Source organism: Suricata suricatta, chromosome 17 (assembly GCF_006229205.1).
Source record: "Suricata suricatta isolate VVHF042 chromosome 17, meerkat_22Aug2017_6uvM2_HiC, whole genome shotgun sequence".
NCBI lineage: Eukaryota > Metazoa > Chordata > Mammalia > Carnivora > Herpestidae > Suricata > Suricata suricatta.
In genome coordinates, this window is record NC_043716.1 from 6,587,145 (window position 1) to 6,599,213 (window position 12,069).

The 12,069-nt window shown below is 43.4% G+C and overlaps 1 pseudogene; it reads right to left on the reverse strand.

The window, feature by feature from the left end:
- Positions 1 to 1,600: 1,600 nt before the first annotated feature.
- LOC115282591 lies at positions 1,601 to 1,920 on the reverse strand (annotated as a pseudogene).
- Positions 1,921 to 12,069: the final 10,149 nt, after the last annotated feature.

The following is a 12,069-nucleotide window of genomic DNA, read 5'->3' on the forward strand; positions in this document are numbered from 1 at the left end:
TCAATGATCCTGAACACAAAAGTGGAAGAACGCAGCAATTTGCCAGGAAGTCAAGCCCGCCCATGTCGGGGGTCCGCTCTGCACCCCGAGTTCTTTCTCCGTCCCTGCTGAGGACCGCGAGAAGCAGCAGCACCAAGACCAAAGGACGCACCGAATGCCACGTTCCTTCCCTTCCAGTTGCTGCATTCCAGACTAGACCCAAACGGGGACCACGCGAGGACCCTGTTTGAAACTTGTTTTTAAAAGCAAACGCAATGGCAGGAAAAGAAAATGGTTCCCTCAGAGGGAGTGTGTGAGCTTACACACGTCTTCTGTGGCCCTGCTCCAAGTTCAGCCCCCAGGAACTTTGAAAGCTGGCAGGTCTGAGTACCCCCTGGTGACTGTTCTTTGCACTTTTATCAAAACCTGAGCTAAAAAACCGCGTCGGCTGAATCTGACAGCAGCAGAGGGAGGCAGGGCTGAGGACCTAGTGTCCGTTCCCAGGCCGGCGGAGAGTGAGTTAATGTGGTTCCTAAACCCAACGGAGGGAAGTCAGAGACTCGTTCCAACCCGACCTGATGGCTTCTGGCCAAAAGCCAGGAAGGACTGTAGAAAGTGGTGGGTGGTGATGGTACAGAAAGGGAGTTGAGGAGGAAGGATTAAGGTGGGGGAGAAGATACCGGGGAAAGCCTTGAATTCCCCACCAAACTCCAATTTCAGAGGGGAGCAGAATGGGTTTCAATCTATGCTCCGGCCAAGGGTGGAAAGGGTAGTGGAAAGTCAAGAAGGGACCATGGCCTTGGAGGGGGAGTGGAGGAAGGCGTCATTTAAGACTTGAAGAAAGCAGAGGCACCTGGGTGGCTCAGTTGGTTGGGCGTCCGGCTTCAGCTAAGGTCATGATCTCACGGTTCATGGGTTTGAGCCCCGAGTCGGGCTCTGTACTGACAGCTCAGAGTCTGGAGCCTGCTTCGGAGTCTGTGTCTCCCTCTCTCTCTGACCCTCCCCTGCTCATGCGGTCTCTCTCTGTCTCTCAAAAATAAATAAAAAACATTAAAAAAAGACTTAAAGTAGGGATGCAGCAGGGACCCTCCCCCACCCACCCACGCAGCAGTAGTCCCACAGGCTGTGACCTGAAATGTTCACACCTCCTCTAGCAAGCCACCCCAGGCTGGAGGGCTGCTGCAGGGAGAGAGGGAGGGAGGGAGGGAGGCAGGGAGGCAGGGGGAGGAGAAGGGGAGAAGGCAGAGTTCCCAGACCACGTAATCAGCAGCGAGGTGATTGTGTGATGTGTCTTTTCACACTTGAGTTAGATGTGCCCCACCAGTTACAACGGGAATCCATTTAAATATCCTTTCTCGATCCCAGAAGTCCCAACTGTGTGGACAGCAGTTACCCTTGGCTGGATGATTTGTTATAGCACAACTTCTATGTTTTAAATGGACAAAAAAATTAGTATCGTTTACAGTATCTTAAGATAAATTGCCTTTGAATGGGAGCTCCCCCTCTCATACTTTGAGGTCTGTAAGATGTATCTAGAAAATTTACTACTGTGGAAAATGGAGACTGCTTAAATCGCATGGGGGGGGGGGTCAGGGGGAGGCCCTGTGGTTTTTCTGTTTGATTAATTGCTGTAACACTGTCCTTCGGGCAGCTGAGGGAGTTTCGTGTTTTCTTTAGACCTCGTTAGGCGCCCCGCGCTCTTGCAGGACGACTTTGATGCTGTTGTGAGTTCTGCCATTTTGTTCGTACTGATACGGCTCTTGGGTCCATCGCTCCATTGGAACTATTAACTCCATTCATATTAATTTTTGTTACGAATCGTACAAAGGAGGGGGTTGCTTCTGAGTATTTAGGTCCACATTCTATTTTAAGGCTGTATGTTCGGTTTTTATAAATTGTTCTTGGAGGCCCAGTTATCCCTCCCCATCTCGTAAGTGTCATGTCTTCATCATCTTCTAGATGAGAATTCTTCCTATCATCTGGGTACACATCTTTTATCAGACCTGTGAGTTGTAAATAATTTCTCCCCATCTGTGGTTGGTCTTTTCCTTCTTTGAACAGTATCTTTCAAGGACCAGAATTTAAAAATACTGAACTTTAACCTATCACTCTGTTCTTTTATGGATTGGAGTTGGATGGGTTTTTGAGACCATATGAGTGAGGGAGGGGCAGAGAAAGAGGGACCCAGAAGATCCAAAGCGGCCTGTGCACTTACAGCACAGAGCCCGACGCAGGGCTCGAACTCATGAACTGCGAGATCATGACCTGAGTTGAAGTCAGACACTTAACCGACTGAGCCACCCAGGTGGCTCATGGATTGTAGTTCTGATGTCTTACCTGAGAAATTGGTGCCTAACCCAGAGTCTCAAATATTTCCTTCCAAAATTTTGTAATTTTGCCTTTATGACATATTTGGAGTTAATTTTTGACTACAGCATGACACATTTTCATAGAAATGTATATATCTATGTTTATGCATATATGTATGTATATATTTAAGTAATCTTTCATCCTACACATCTCACATTTCTGGGGTTTTTTTGAAAGAATATTTCTGTAGCTCCCACTGGCTTAGTCTGCTTAAATATTTTATCAGGTTTGCTAGGATGGCACCTGGTATAAGTTTACCTCAGTCTCACCCAACAGAGAATTCTCAGCACCCCAGAGGCCCCATAAAATGATGTGCCACCTTCTACAACAGAAATCATTCTCTGTCTTCACGCCGAAGGCAATCATGGATTTTTTTATTTTGAAGCTGGAAAGCAAGCTAGTGTAAGGTTCCAACACAGTACTCAATTTTGTGTCTTTTTTTTTTTTTGTAATGCCTTCCCTACCTTTTGGGCAGAGATAGATTCTGTGATGGCCCTCATAAGTAGTGTTGCAAATCAGGCTTCATTTTTCACAACCCAGTATCCAAATGCCACATTTTAAGCCTTTGGTGACCCCACCAAATTCTTGATGTGTCCTTCCTTTTTACAAAGGGCTATTTGCAAATTGCCTTTGCAAATGGCAGACAGCCCTAGGGAACTCCTCACTGGTCTCCAACGTAGAAGTAAAAATGTAGCTCTCCAGACAACCTTAGCTGTTGGTGTGTGGCATGTGTTGGGAAATAAAGCATTTAGGCACTGGCCCGAATACAGAGTGGAAATATGCCATGCAAGGCAGCTGTTTACCATCCCTAAACAAAGGGGCCCTAGGACTCCATGGATTCTGCATTTGTTAGAAGCATCAGAGAGAAGACGGTCATTTAAATTAAAATTCCTGGAGCACCTCGGTGGCTCAGTCAGTTGGGTGTCCGGCTTCAGCTCAGGTCATGATCTCATGATTCGTGGGTTCAAGCCCGGTGTCAGGCTCTGTGCTGACAGCTCAGAGCCTGGAGCCTGCTTCAGATTCTGTGTCTCCCTCTCTCTATGCCCCTCCCCTTCTTCTGCACAGATTTTTTTTTTCTATCTCCCTCCTTCTCAAAAAAAAAATAAATAAAACAGGGGCGTGTGGGTGTCTCAGTCAATTAAGCATCCAGCTTCGGCTCAGGTCATGACGGTTCATGGGTTCGAGCCCCGTGTCAGGCTCTGTGCTGACAGCTAGCTCAGAGCCTGGAGCCTACTTCAGATTCTGTGTCTCCTTCTCTCTCTGACCCTCCCCTGCTCACGCTGTCTCTCTCAAAAATAAAACATTAAAAAAATTTTATAAATAAACTCCCTTTCTCTTTGTAAAATCATAATTTTGAATGAAGAGGACATTTCATTTCAGAAATATAATCTACCAATGACTTATTTAGAAATTCATGGAGTCCCAGCTCCTACTCTATTTCTTTTTTTTTTTTTTGACAGCTTTCTATATAGTTTATTGTCAAGTTGGTTTCCATAAAACACCCAGTGTTCTACCCCACAACTGCCCCCCTCCATGACCATCACCCCCTTCCCCTCTCCCCCTTCAGCCCTCAGTTTGTTCTCAGTATTCAAGAGTCTCTCATGGTTTGCCTCCATCCCTTTCCTTCTTTTTCCCCCTTCCCCTCCCTATGGTCCTCTGTTAGGTTTCTCCTGTTAGACCTATGAGTGCAAACATATGGTATCTGTCCTTCTCTGCCTGACTTATTTCATTTAGCGAGACTCCCTCTAGGTCCATCCACTTTGCTACAAATGGCCAGATTTCATTCTTTCTCATCGCCATATAGTACTCCATTGTGTATATATACCACATCTTCTTGATCCATTCATCAGGATCATTTAGGCTCTTTCCATGATTTGGCTGTTGTAGAAAGTGCCGCTATGAACATTGGGGTACATGTGCCCCTATGCATCAGCACTCCTGTATCCTTTGGGTAGATCCCTAGCAGTGCTATTGCTGGGTCATAGGGGAGTTCTATTGATAGTTTTTTGAGTAGCCTCCACACTGTTTTCCAGAGCGGCTGCACCAGTTTACATTCCCACCAACAGTGTAGGAGGGTGCCCGTCTCTCCACACCCTCGCCAGCATCTATAGTCTCTTGATTTGTTTGTTTTAGCCACTCATTCCTACTCTATTTCTAAAGGGACAGAAGAGCATTTTGTAAGCGAATGAATGGCTAAGTGTGAATATATTTTAAACCTACTCTATTTCTAAAGGGAGAGAAGAGCATTTTGTAAGCGAATGAATGGCTAAGTATGAATGTTATATATCTATATCTATAGATATAGATATATAAATTCAGTTAGTAAAATGTATTCATTATATACATCAGGCACTTTCTCAGATGCTCGAGATAACATCAGACACAGTCCTTGGCCCCATGGGGCTTAAAGTCTGTCGGGAGAAGAGAGATGTTATTCAAGTAACACAGAGACATATATATGTAACCACAGTGGAGATGAGTGTTTTGATAGGAAGTTTGAAGTGCTGTCTGAGGGTGTGTATTGTGACTTGCACTAGCCTGGGACTCCGGGGAGTCTTCTCGGAGAAATGACATGTGGTTTGAAACTTGAATGGCAGGGCTTCTGGGTGGCTCAGTCGGTTAAGCATCCGACTTTGCCTCAGGTCATGATCTTGTGGTTCGTGGGTTCGAGCCCTGTGGTCTCTGTGCTGACAGCTTAGAGCCTGAAGCCTGCTTCAGATTCTCTGTCTTCCTCTCTCTCTGACCCTCCCCTGCTCATGCTGTCTCTCTCTCTCTCTCTCTCTCAAAAATAAGAAAAAAAGAAATTTGAATGGTAATTAGTGGAATGAATAGATGAGGGAAGTGCATTATAGACAGAAGAAATAGTATATGCAAAGGCCCAGTGGCAGGAAGGAACAGGGTCCCTACTGTCCACAAGAAGGGCCAGTGTAGATGCAGGGAGGTAATGAGAAGGAAGATGGCAGGAAAGCAGGGCAGTGGGCAGAACCATGAGGGTTTTTAGGCCTTGTTAAAGTATTGTGGCTTTGTCCCAAAAGCATTCGAAAGTCACTAGTGGGCTTGAAATGGCACTGATTGATCAGACTGTGTTTCCAAAGATGACACTGGTTGTAGCTTGGAGACCCATTGAGTATAGGTTCTGGTTGAAAGTAAGAAGACCTAAAAACATTAGACAGGAGTCCCCATGAAAGGCGATGACCAAGGTGGTGGCAGTGGGCATATCTGGGACAGTCTCACCAAGTACAGCAAGAAGCGTCAAAAATGACTTGCATTCTGGCTTGAGTAGCTAGGGCCCGGGGACACCATGCATGGCGAGAAGACTTGGCAGAAGACAGATATGGGAGTTCAGTGAGAAACATACTGAACTTGAGGTGACTCTAGGACACTCTGAAGCAGGATAAATGGGTAGATGTGTGTGCGGGTGTGGAGCTCACCAGAATGATCTGCTTTCAATGACAACTTTGGGAGTCACCATTATGGAGATGGTGGCTGAAGCCTTGGGTATGTTGGTCTTGACTTCATAGCATTTACACAGTTGAGAGTAGGTTTAAATCCCCAACATTTCATGTCTGGACATTAGAGCTTCAGCCTGCAAGGAGATGTAGCTGAAAATAAAGAATTATCAGGAGAAGGTGATACCATGAAAGTCAAGGGGGAGAAGTCTTAAGAGCAGGATCATTAAGGAATGTCAAATATTCAAACAATCGAAACCCATTGACTGATGAATGGATATCCCCATGGAATATTACTCAGCCATAAAAAAGAAGTAAATTTTGCCTTTTGTAACAACACCAGTGATGGATCTAGAAGGTCTAATACCAGGTGAAATAAGTCAGTCCGAGAAAAACAAATAGCATACGATTTCACTCATATGTGGATTTTAAGAAATGAAACAGGGGCACCTGGGTGGCTCAGTTTGTTGAGCTCCCCACTTCGGCTCAGGTCATGATCTCACAGTTCGTGGATATGAGCCCTGCCTCGGGCTCTGTGATGACACCTCAGAGCCTGGAGCCTGCTTCTGATTCTGTGTGTCCCTCTCTCTCTGCCTCTCTCTGTGTCTCTCAAAAATAAATACATGTTAAAAAAAAAACAGAAAAGACAAAGAGAAAACCATACTCTTTACTGTAGAGAACAAACAGATGGTCGTCAGAGGGGAGGTGGGGGGCTGGGTGGAACAGGTGATGAGGATGAAGAGGACACTTGTTGTGATGAGCACCCAGTAACGTATTCAGTCGTCGAATCGTTTACTGTGCACCCGAAACTAACGTAACACTGCGCGTTAACCACACTGTGATTACAATAAAACGTAACATCAGTCTTTGGGAAACGTCAAGGCCAATGTGGCTGGAAAAAAAAAAGTTTGACATGTTCTGTTGATGGGTAAAACAGGTTTGTCCTACTTCTGTGACCTTGCTGTACACTGTGTCTTTGTTATTTCCTTTAATTTCTTTGTGTGCGTATACGGATCTCTTGTTGTTTTCATCTTCCTCACTGTTCGGAGAGGATATATATTGTGTCTGGTGCTGGAAACGTAAGAAGAAAAATCGGCATCTACTCTTTATTTTTCTTATTGTCAGAGTCAGGCGATGATACGGATTTTCAAGTGTCCTTATAAAAAGATCAGAAACGATTTATGTGTTTTCTTCCTGCTTTGCTTATCTTGTTTACTTGTTTTATAAAGTTCAGATCATCTGGGATGATTTACCGCATCACACAATTTCACTTGGAAGAACAGTTTTTTATATTTACATTTACTTGTGCCTTTTTAAAAAAATAACAAACACGTCTCCCTCTGTATTTTTATTTATTTTCTTATGCCCTTTGGCAAGCCTTTTATACCATATCTGCCTCATTCCTGACTCCAAATTTCCATTGTTTCCCAGAGTGAGTCTTTAGTTACAGTTAAATAGAAGTATTTCGAGTCCGCGGGTTAGAACATCACCTCGGAAAGAAATCTGAATCCTGTCGAAATGTAGATGATGGAAGATTCTCAGAATTCTAACCCCAGGCATGAACTACAAGGACGAACACAATTTCCTGGCTTTTTTTCCTCTCAACAGTGTCTATGTTGGGGGGGGGGGTTGTGTTCAGCCCCTTGACAGTCGTGGTCCTTTGGTCTGAACATTTACGTCTCTTGTGACTTGTCAGCCATGGAAAATCCTACCTGGATCACTCCATCTTCTGTTTCCTCTCTTTGGAACCCTTTATTGCTGGTGGTTGGATCACTTCAGACCTCGGTTCGGGTAACACAACGCAGCAACGCTTTCCTCTTGTGCCCAACTCATTGATGTGAATCACTGACCCAGAATGGAGGCAGAATAAACATGGCGGTCAGGAGTGAGAGGCTCAAAAAGTTGAAATCTGCCCAATGGAGGGGGAGGTTCTGCTCTTCTGATTATAGCACCGGACCCCCAGCCTGTTTGCAGGTCTGTGTTTCATGTGGGGGAAGCCTTGCATATGTCTTTCTCAATCCAGTTCTGTTGGCTTCATAGTTATTGGATAATCCTTCATGCGTCAGACCTCACGATGCCTATAGGTTTCAGGCATTACCATTTTTTGGTATATGGTGACTATCATTTTTGGTATGGCTGCAAATTTTTATATTTCTGAATTTTCAGGGATTCTGGTGGGCTGCTCTAGTGATATATTAAATTGGACACCTCTAGAGATGTTTATTGAGTAGTGATTCTACAAGGGACCCATCAATAACTTCTTTTGTCTAAAATGTTAACTCTGAAAAGAGGGGTCCAAACTAGTTTTATATTAGAATGGCATTTTGAGGGGCACCTGGGTTGCTCAGTCGGTTAAGCATCTGAGTTCAGCTCAGGTCATGATCTCCCCCTTCATGAGTTTGAGCCCCACATTGGGCTCTGTGCTGACAGCTCAGAGCCTGGAGCCTGCTTCCAATTCTGTGTCTTCCCCGCTCTCTCTCTCACTGCCTCGCTGGCTCTCTCTCAAAATAAACATTTAAAAATTTAAAAAAATCATTAATATGATGGCAACTTTTTTTTCCTCATCTTAGAGTTACTACCAAAGAGGGGAAAACACATCATTTACTCTAACATATCTGTTGCCTTGATTTTTTTTAAGTAGACATAAGTGGGTGAAGAAATTCATTTCTCCAGCGTCCAGAGCTTTCACAACTGCCTTTAATAAACTGCTATTAAAATCCTTGTTACTTCATACATAGGAAGCATAGTCTGTATTTTAGAGACCTAATCACTTTCAAGTCACTAGCTACAGGGATGGAGGCAAAAGCTGTGGCTAATTATTAACAATTTTGCAAAGCTGATATTGAATTTCTAATGTATCCCAAATGTCCCTTTTCTGTTTAGTTCCTGTGTCTCCCTCACTAGTGCATTCGAGCTTGGAGAATGACTTTAAGATCCTAGGGTTTCAAAAACACTTGAAGCAGTAACAGATTCTCTGGTCATTTCAAAACAGTGTGCACAACGGCTACAACATCTGGGTACAAGGGAATAGCTGCTGACGGGGAGGTAGCCAATAGCAACCTTTCCTTCCACCTGCTTCAATATGGCTGCCCCCCAGCTGCTGAGTGAAGGGGAGGAAAGGGGGTCAGGGTTGCCTTGTAAACGAGGCCAACCTCGTTTAGGCGTATTTTTAATTCCCAGAACTCTGTCTCTTTTCCTGAGACCCCCCTCCTGAGTCTCAGGACGGTACTTTCCAACCGCCATACCTACAAATCGGTACTAAGTGGCAGGAGACCATAGCTATCTGTCAGCAGGATTGTTCTGGAAGCTGGGGACCAGAAACGGAGGTTTTGGATTGAAAATTGTCCCTGGGGACATGTCCTGGGGGGTTAAAGTGACATAATTAAGGCATCCAATTAAGTCGGCCTTTATTGGTGAAAGCTCTGACTTCTGAGCAGCTCACCCATGTGTCAGGTAATCTCCTAGGAAGAAAGTGTATGCTGAAGTCATTACGTTCAGACATGAGTCTCTCTGGCAGGACAAGGTCTAAGGCCAGGACAAAAAGATCATTTTCTGCTGAAATCTGCCTATCTCATTAGCCTTTTCATGGGTGATAGAACTTCTCCTTCCCTCCACGTATGCAAGGGTCCCATGGCTATCGCTCTGAAGCATGCCATTTCCATTATTGTTGTAAATTATGAGCCAAGACCCTGGAGGCCTTTGTCCCAAGTCACAGCTACTTATCGAAGATGAACTATTATATGACAGCACAAGGAAAAATGAACTTTAGGAAGTAAAACTAACAGATTTTTTTTATAAACCATTAATCCAACCAGCATGTGTAACATGCATAATTCCCATAAAGTGGAGTACACAGTTCATGTGGATTCTTCCAGAATTTATAACACACACTCACGTTCACCTTATCAGAACACAAGACCACCAGTTTAATACTCTAATTTTTATTGATGATTTTAGTTTGATTTTTCTTACTTTTCTCCCCCTGATTTTTCCAGTAGAATTTCTGAGTTCTGCCTACTCTTGTTATTATTAGTTTTTGTTCCTTCCTCGTTTAGGATCTCAAAGGCAAACGGAGCTCAACGTTTGCTCCGTTACAACAAAGATACTGTGAAATGATAGTGTTCTTTCATTTGTAGGTCTTTTTTAAAATGTTTATTTATTTTTGAGAGAATGAAAGTAGGGGAGAGGCAGAGAGAGAGGGAACAGAATCTGAAGCAGGCTCCAGGCTCTGAGCTGTCAGCACAAAGCCTGGTGTAGGGCTGAACCCACGAACCAGGAGATCGTGACCTGAGCCAAAGTCAGACGCTTAACCGAGTGAGCCACCCAGGCGTTCCAAAATTATTTCTTTACATTTTATCACTACTTATTGCATGCAAAGTGTTTTATATAAATATACTTGTGAACTAAAACATAGGGTTAATTTTCTTCCTAACTAAACATTAACCATTAGAGAGACTGATTTTCTTTCCCCTTATTCAATTTTAAGAAGAGAGGCACCATTCCTTGACAAAAATGAGTGAAAGAATCTGTTCCTAGCAGGCCTGTGTTAGAAGCAATACAGAAGGAAATCTTTCCAGCTGGAGGGAGAAAAGAGTCACAGATGGTAATTCAAACCCATATGAAGAAATGAAGAGGAACCGGGGACTAGGTCAACATAAAAGATTCTATAAATATACATTGTACTCTTTTTCTCCTCTTAACTTTTTAAAAGATCTATGTAAAATTGCATAACAATAATTATGACTTTGGAGCTTTGAGTTTGTAACGTATGTAGAAGCAGTGCCTACAATAACCAGAGCCCAAAAGTGGGGGAAGGAAATGGAGCTAGATTGGGGTGGATTTTTATATTTTATCTGAATTAAGTTGTATTCATCTAAGGGTGATTGAGAAAAGGGAAGATGCGTCTGTAATTCCTAAAGGAACTACCAGGAAAATAACTAAAATGTTACGTCGTTATAAAAGGACAAAAGAATAAAATGATATGCCAAAAAAAGCTATTTAACCAAAAAAGATGGTGAAAAGGAAGAGATGAAAAAAACTGCGACACATAGCAGTCAAAGGAGCAACATGGCCAGTTGTAAATCCAACCATATTGATAATTCTATTAAAGTGTGCATTAAACAATGCAGACAAAAGGCACAGATTGTCATACTTGATCAGAAAAACACCCAAGATCCAAATACACGCTTTCAATAGGAGAGACACTCTACCTTCAAGTCAGGTGAAAGTACAGTGATGGCGGAAAGATGTGCCACGTGCATACTCACAGTAAGAGATCTGAAATGACTAGAATAATAGCAGACAAAATAGACTTAAAAATTAGACATATGCCAGAAATGATCAGGAGAAGTCATATGGATAAAAGAATTCATCAGAAACCTATAGCAATTTGGGGGCACCTGTGTGGGTCAGTCAGTTGAGTGTCTGACTTTGGCTCAGGCCATGATCTCACGGCTCAAGCCCTGTGTCAGGCTCTGTGCTGACAGCTCGGAGCCTGGAGCCCGCTTCAGATTCTGTGTCTCCTCTCTCTGCCCTGACCCTGCTCGCTCTCTGTCTCTCTCAAAAATAAATAAACATTAAACATTAGCAGAAGAAAGATACAGCAATCTTAAGTGCATGGACAGAGCCCTAAAATAACATTAAGCAAAAATGGACAGAACTGAAGGGAGCACAGATGAGTCCCAGCAATATACTGTATTATTCCGCTCTCAATAAAACAGCTAAACAAAAAACTCAGGAATGCTCAATTACCTTGACCTATAGAATGTTCTACCCAATGATACTAGAAGACACAATCTTTTCGAGTGCAAAGAACATGGTCTAGGATAGATCCTGTGGTAGGTCATAAAATGATCATCAATAAATGGGACATGTTTTGGGATGACAGACTCCAGGAGATGGTAGGGACTTCCCATGTATTACCTTAGAGATGATGAATAGTTCTTAGATTCTGTCCTTTGGCATCCAACTGGCTGGCACCTGGCTTCCTGGAATATCAATAAATATTTGTTGAGTCAGTGAATAGTTGGAAGAAAGGAGTAAGAGAGTGTGGGCGGGGAGGAGAGCATATTTCTGTATTGTGGCCGTATTAATGTAGCGATTTGGTAATGAAAATGTGGCCCCAACCAATCTGGAAGTTCTCCAGAAAATCATTGGCACAGCTTGTGTTTGTCAGTCTAAGACTTTATTTACATCTTCTAAAAAGCCATAAACGTGTGAAGTGCTAGCTAATGGAATAACTTGGTAACAAAAATTCAGGAGAGGAAAAAAC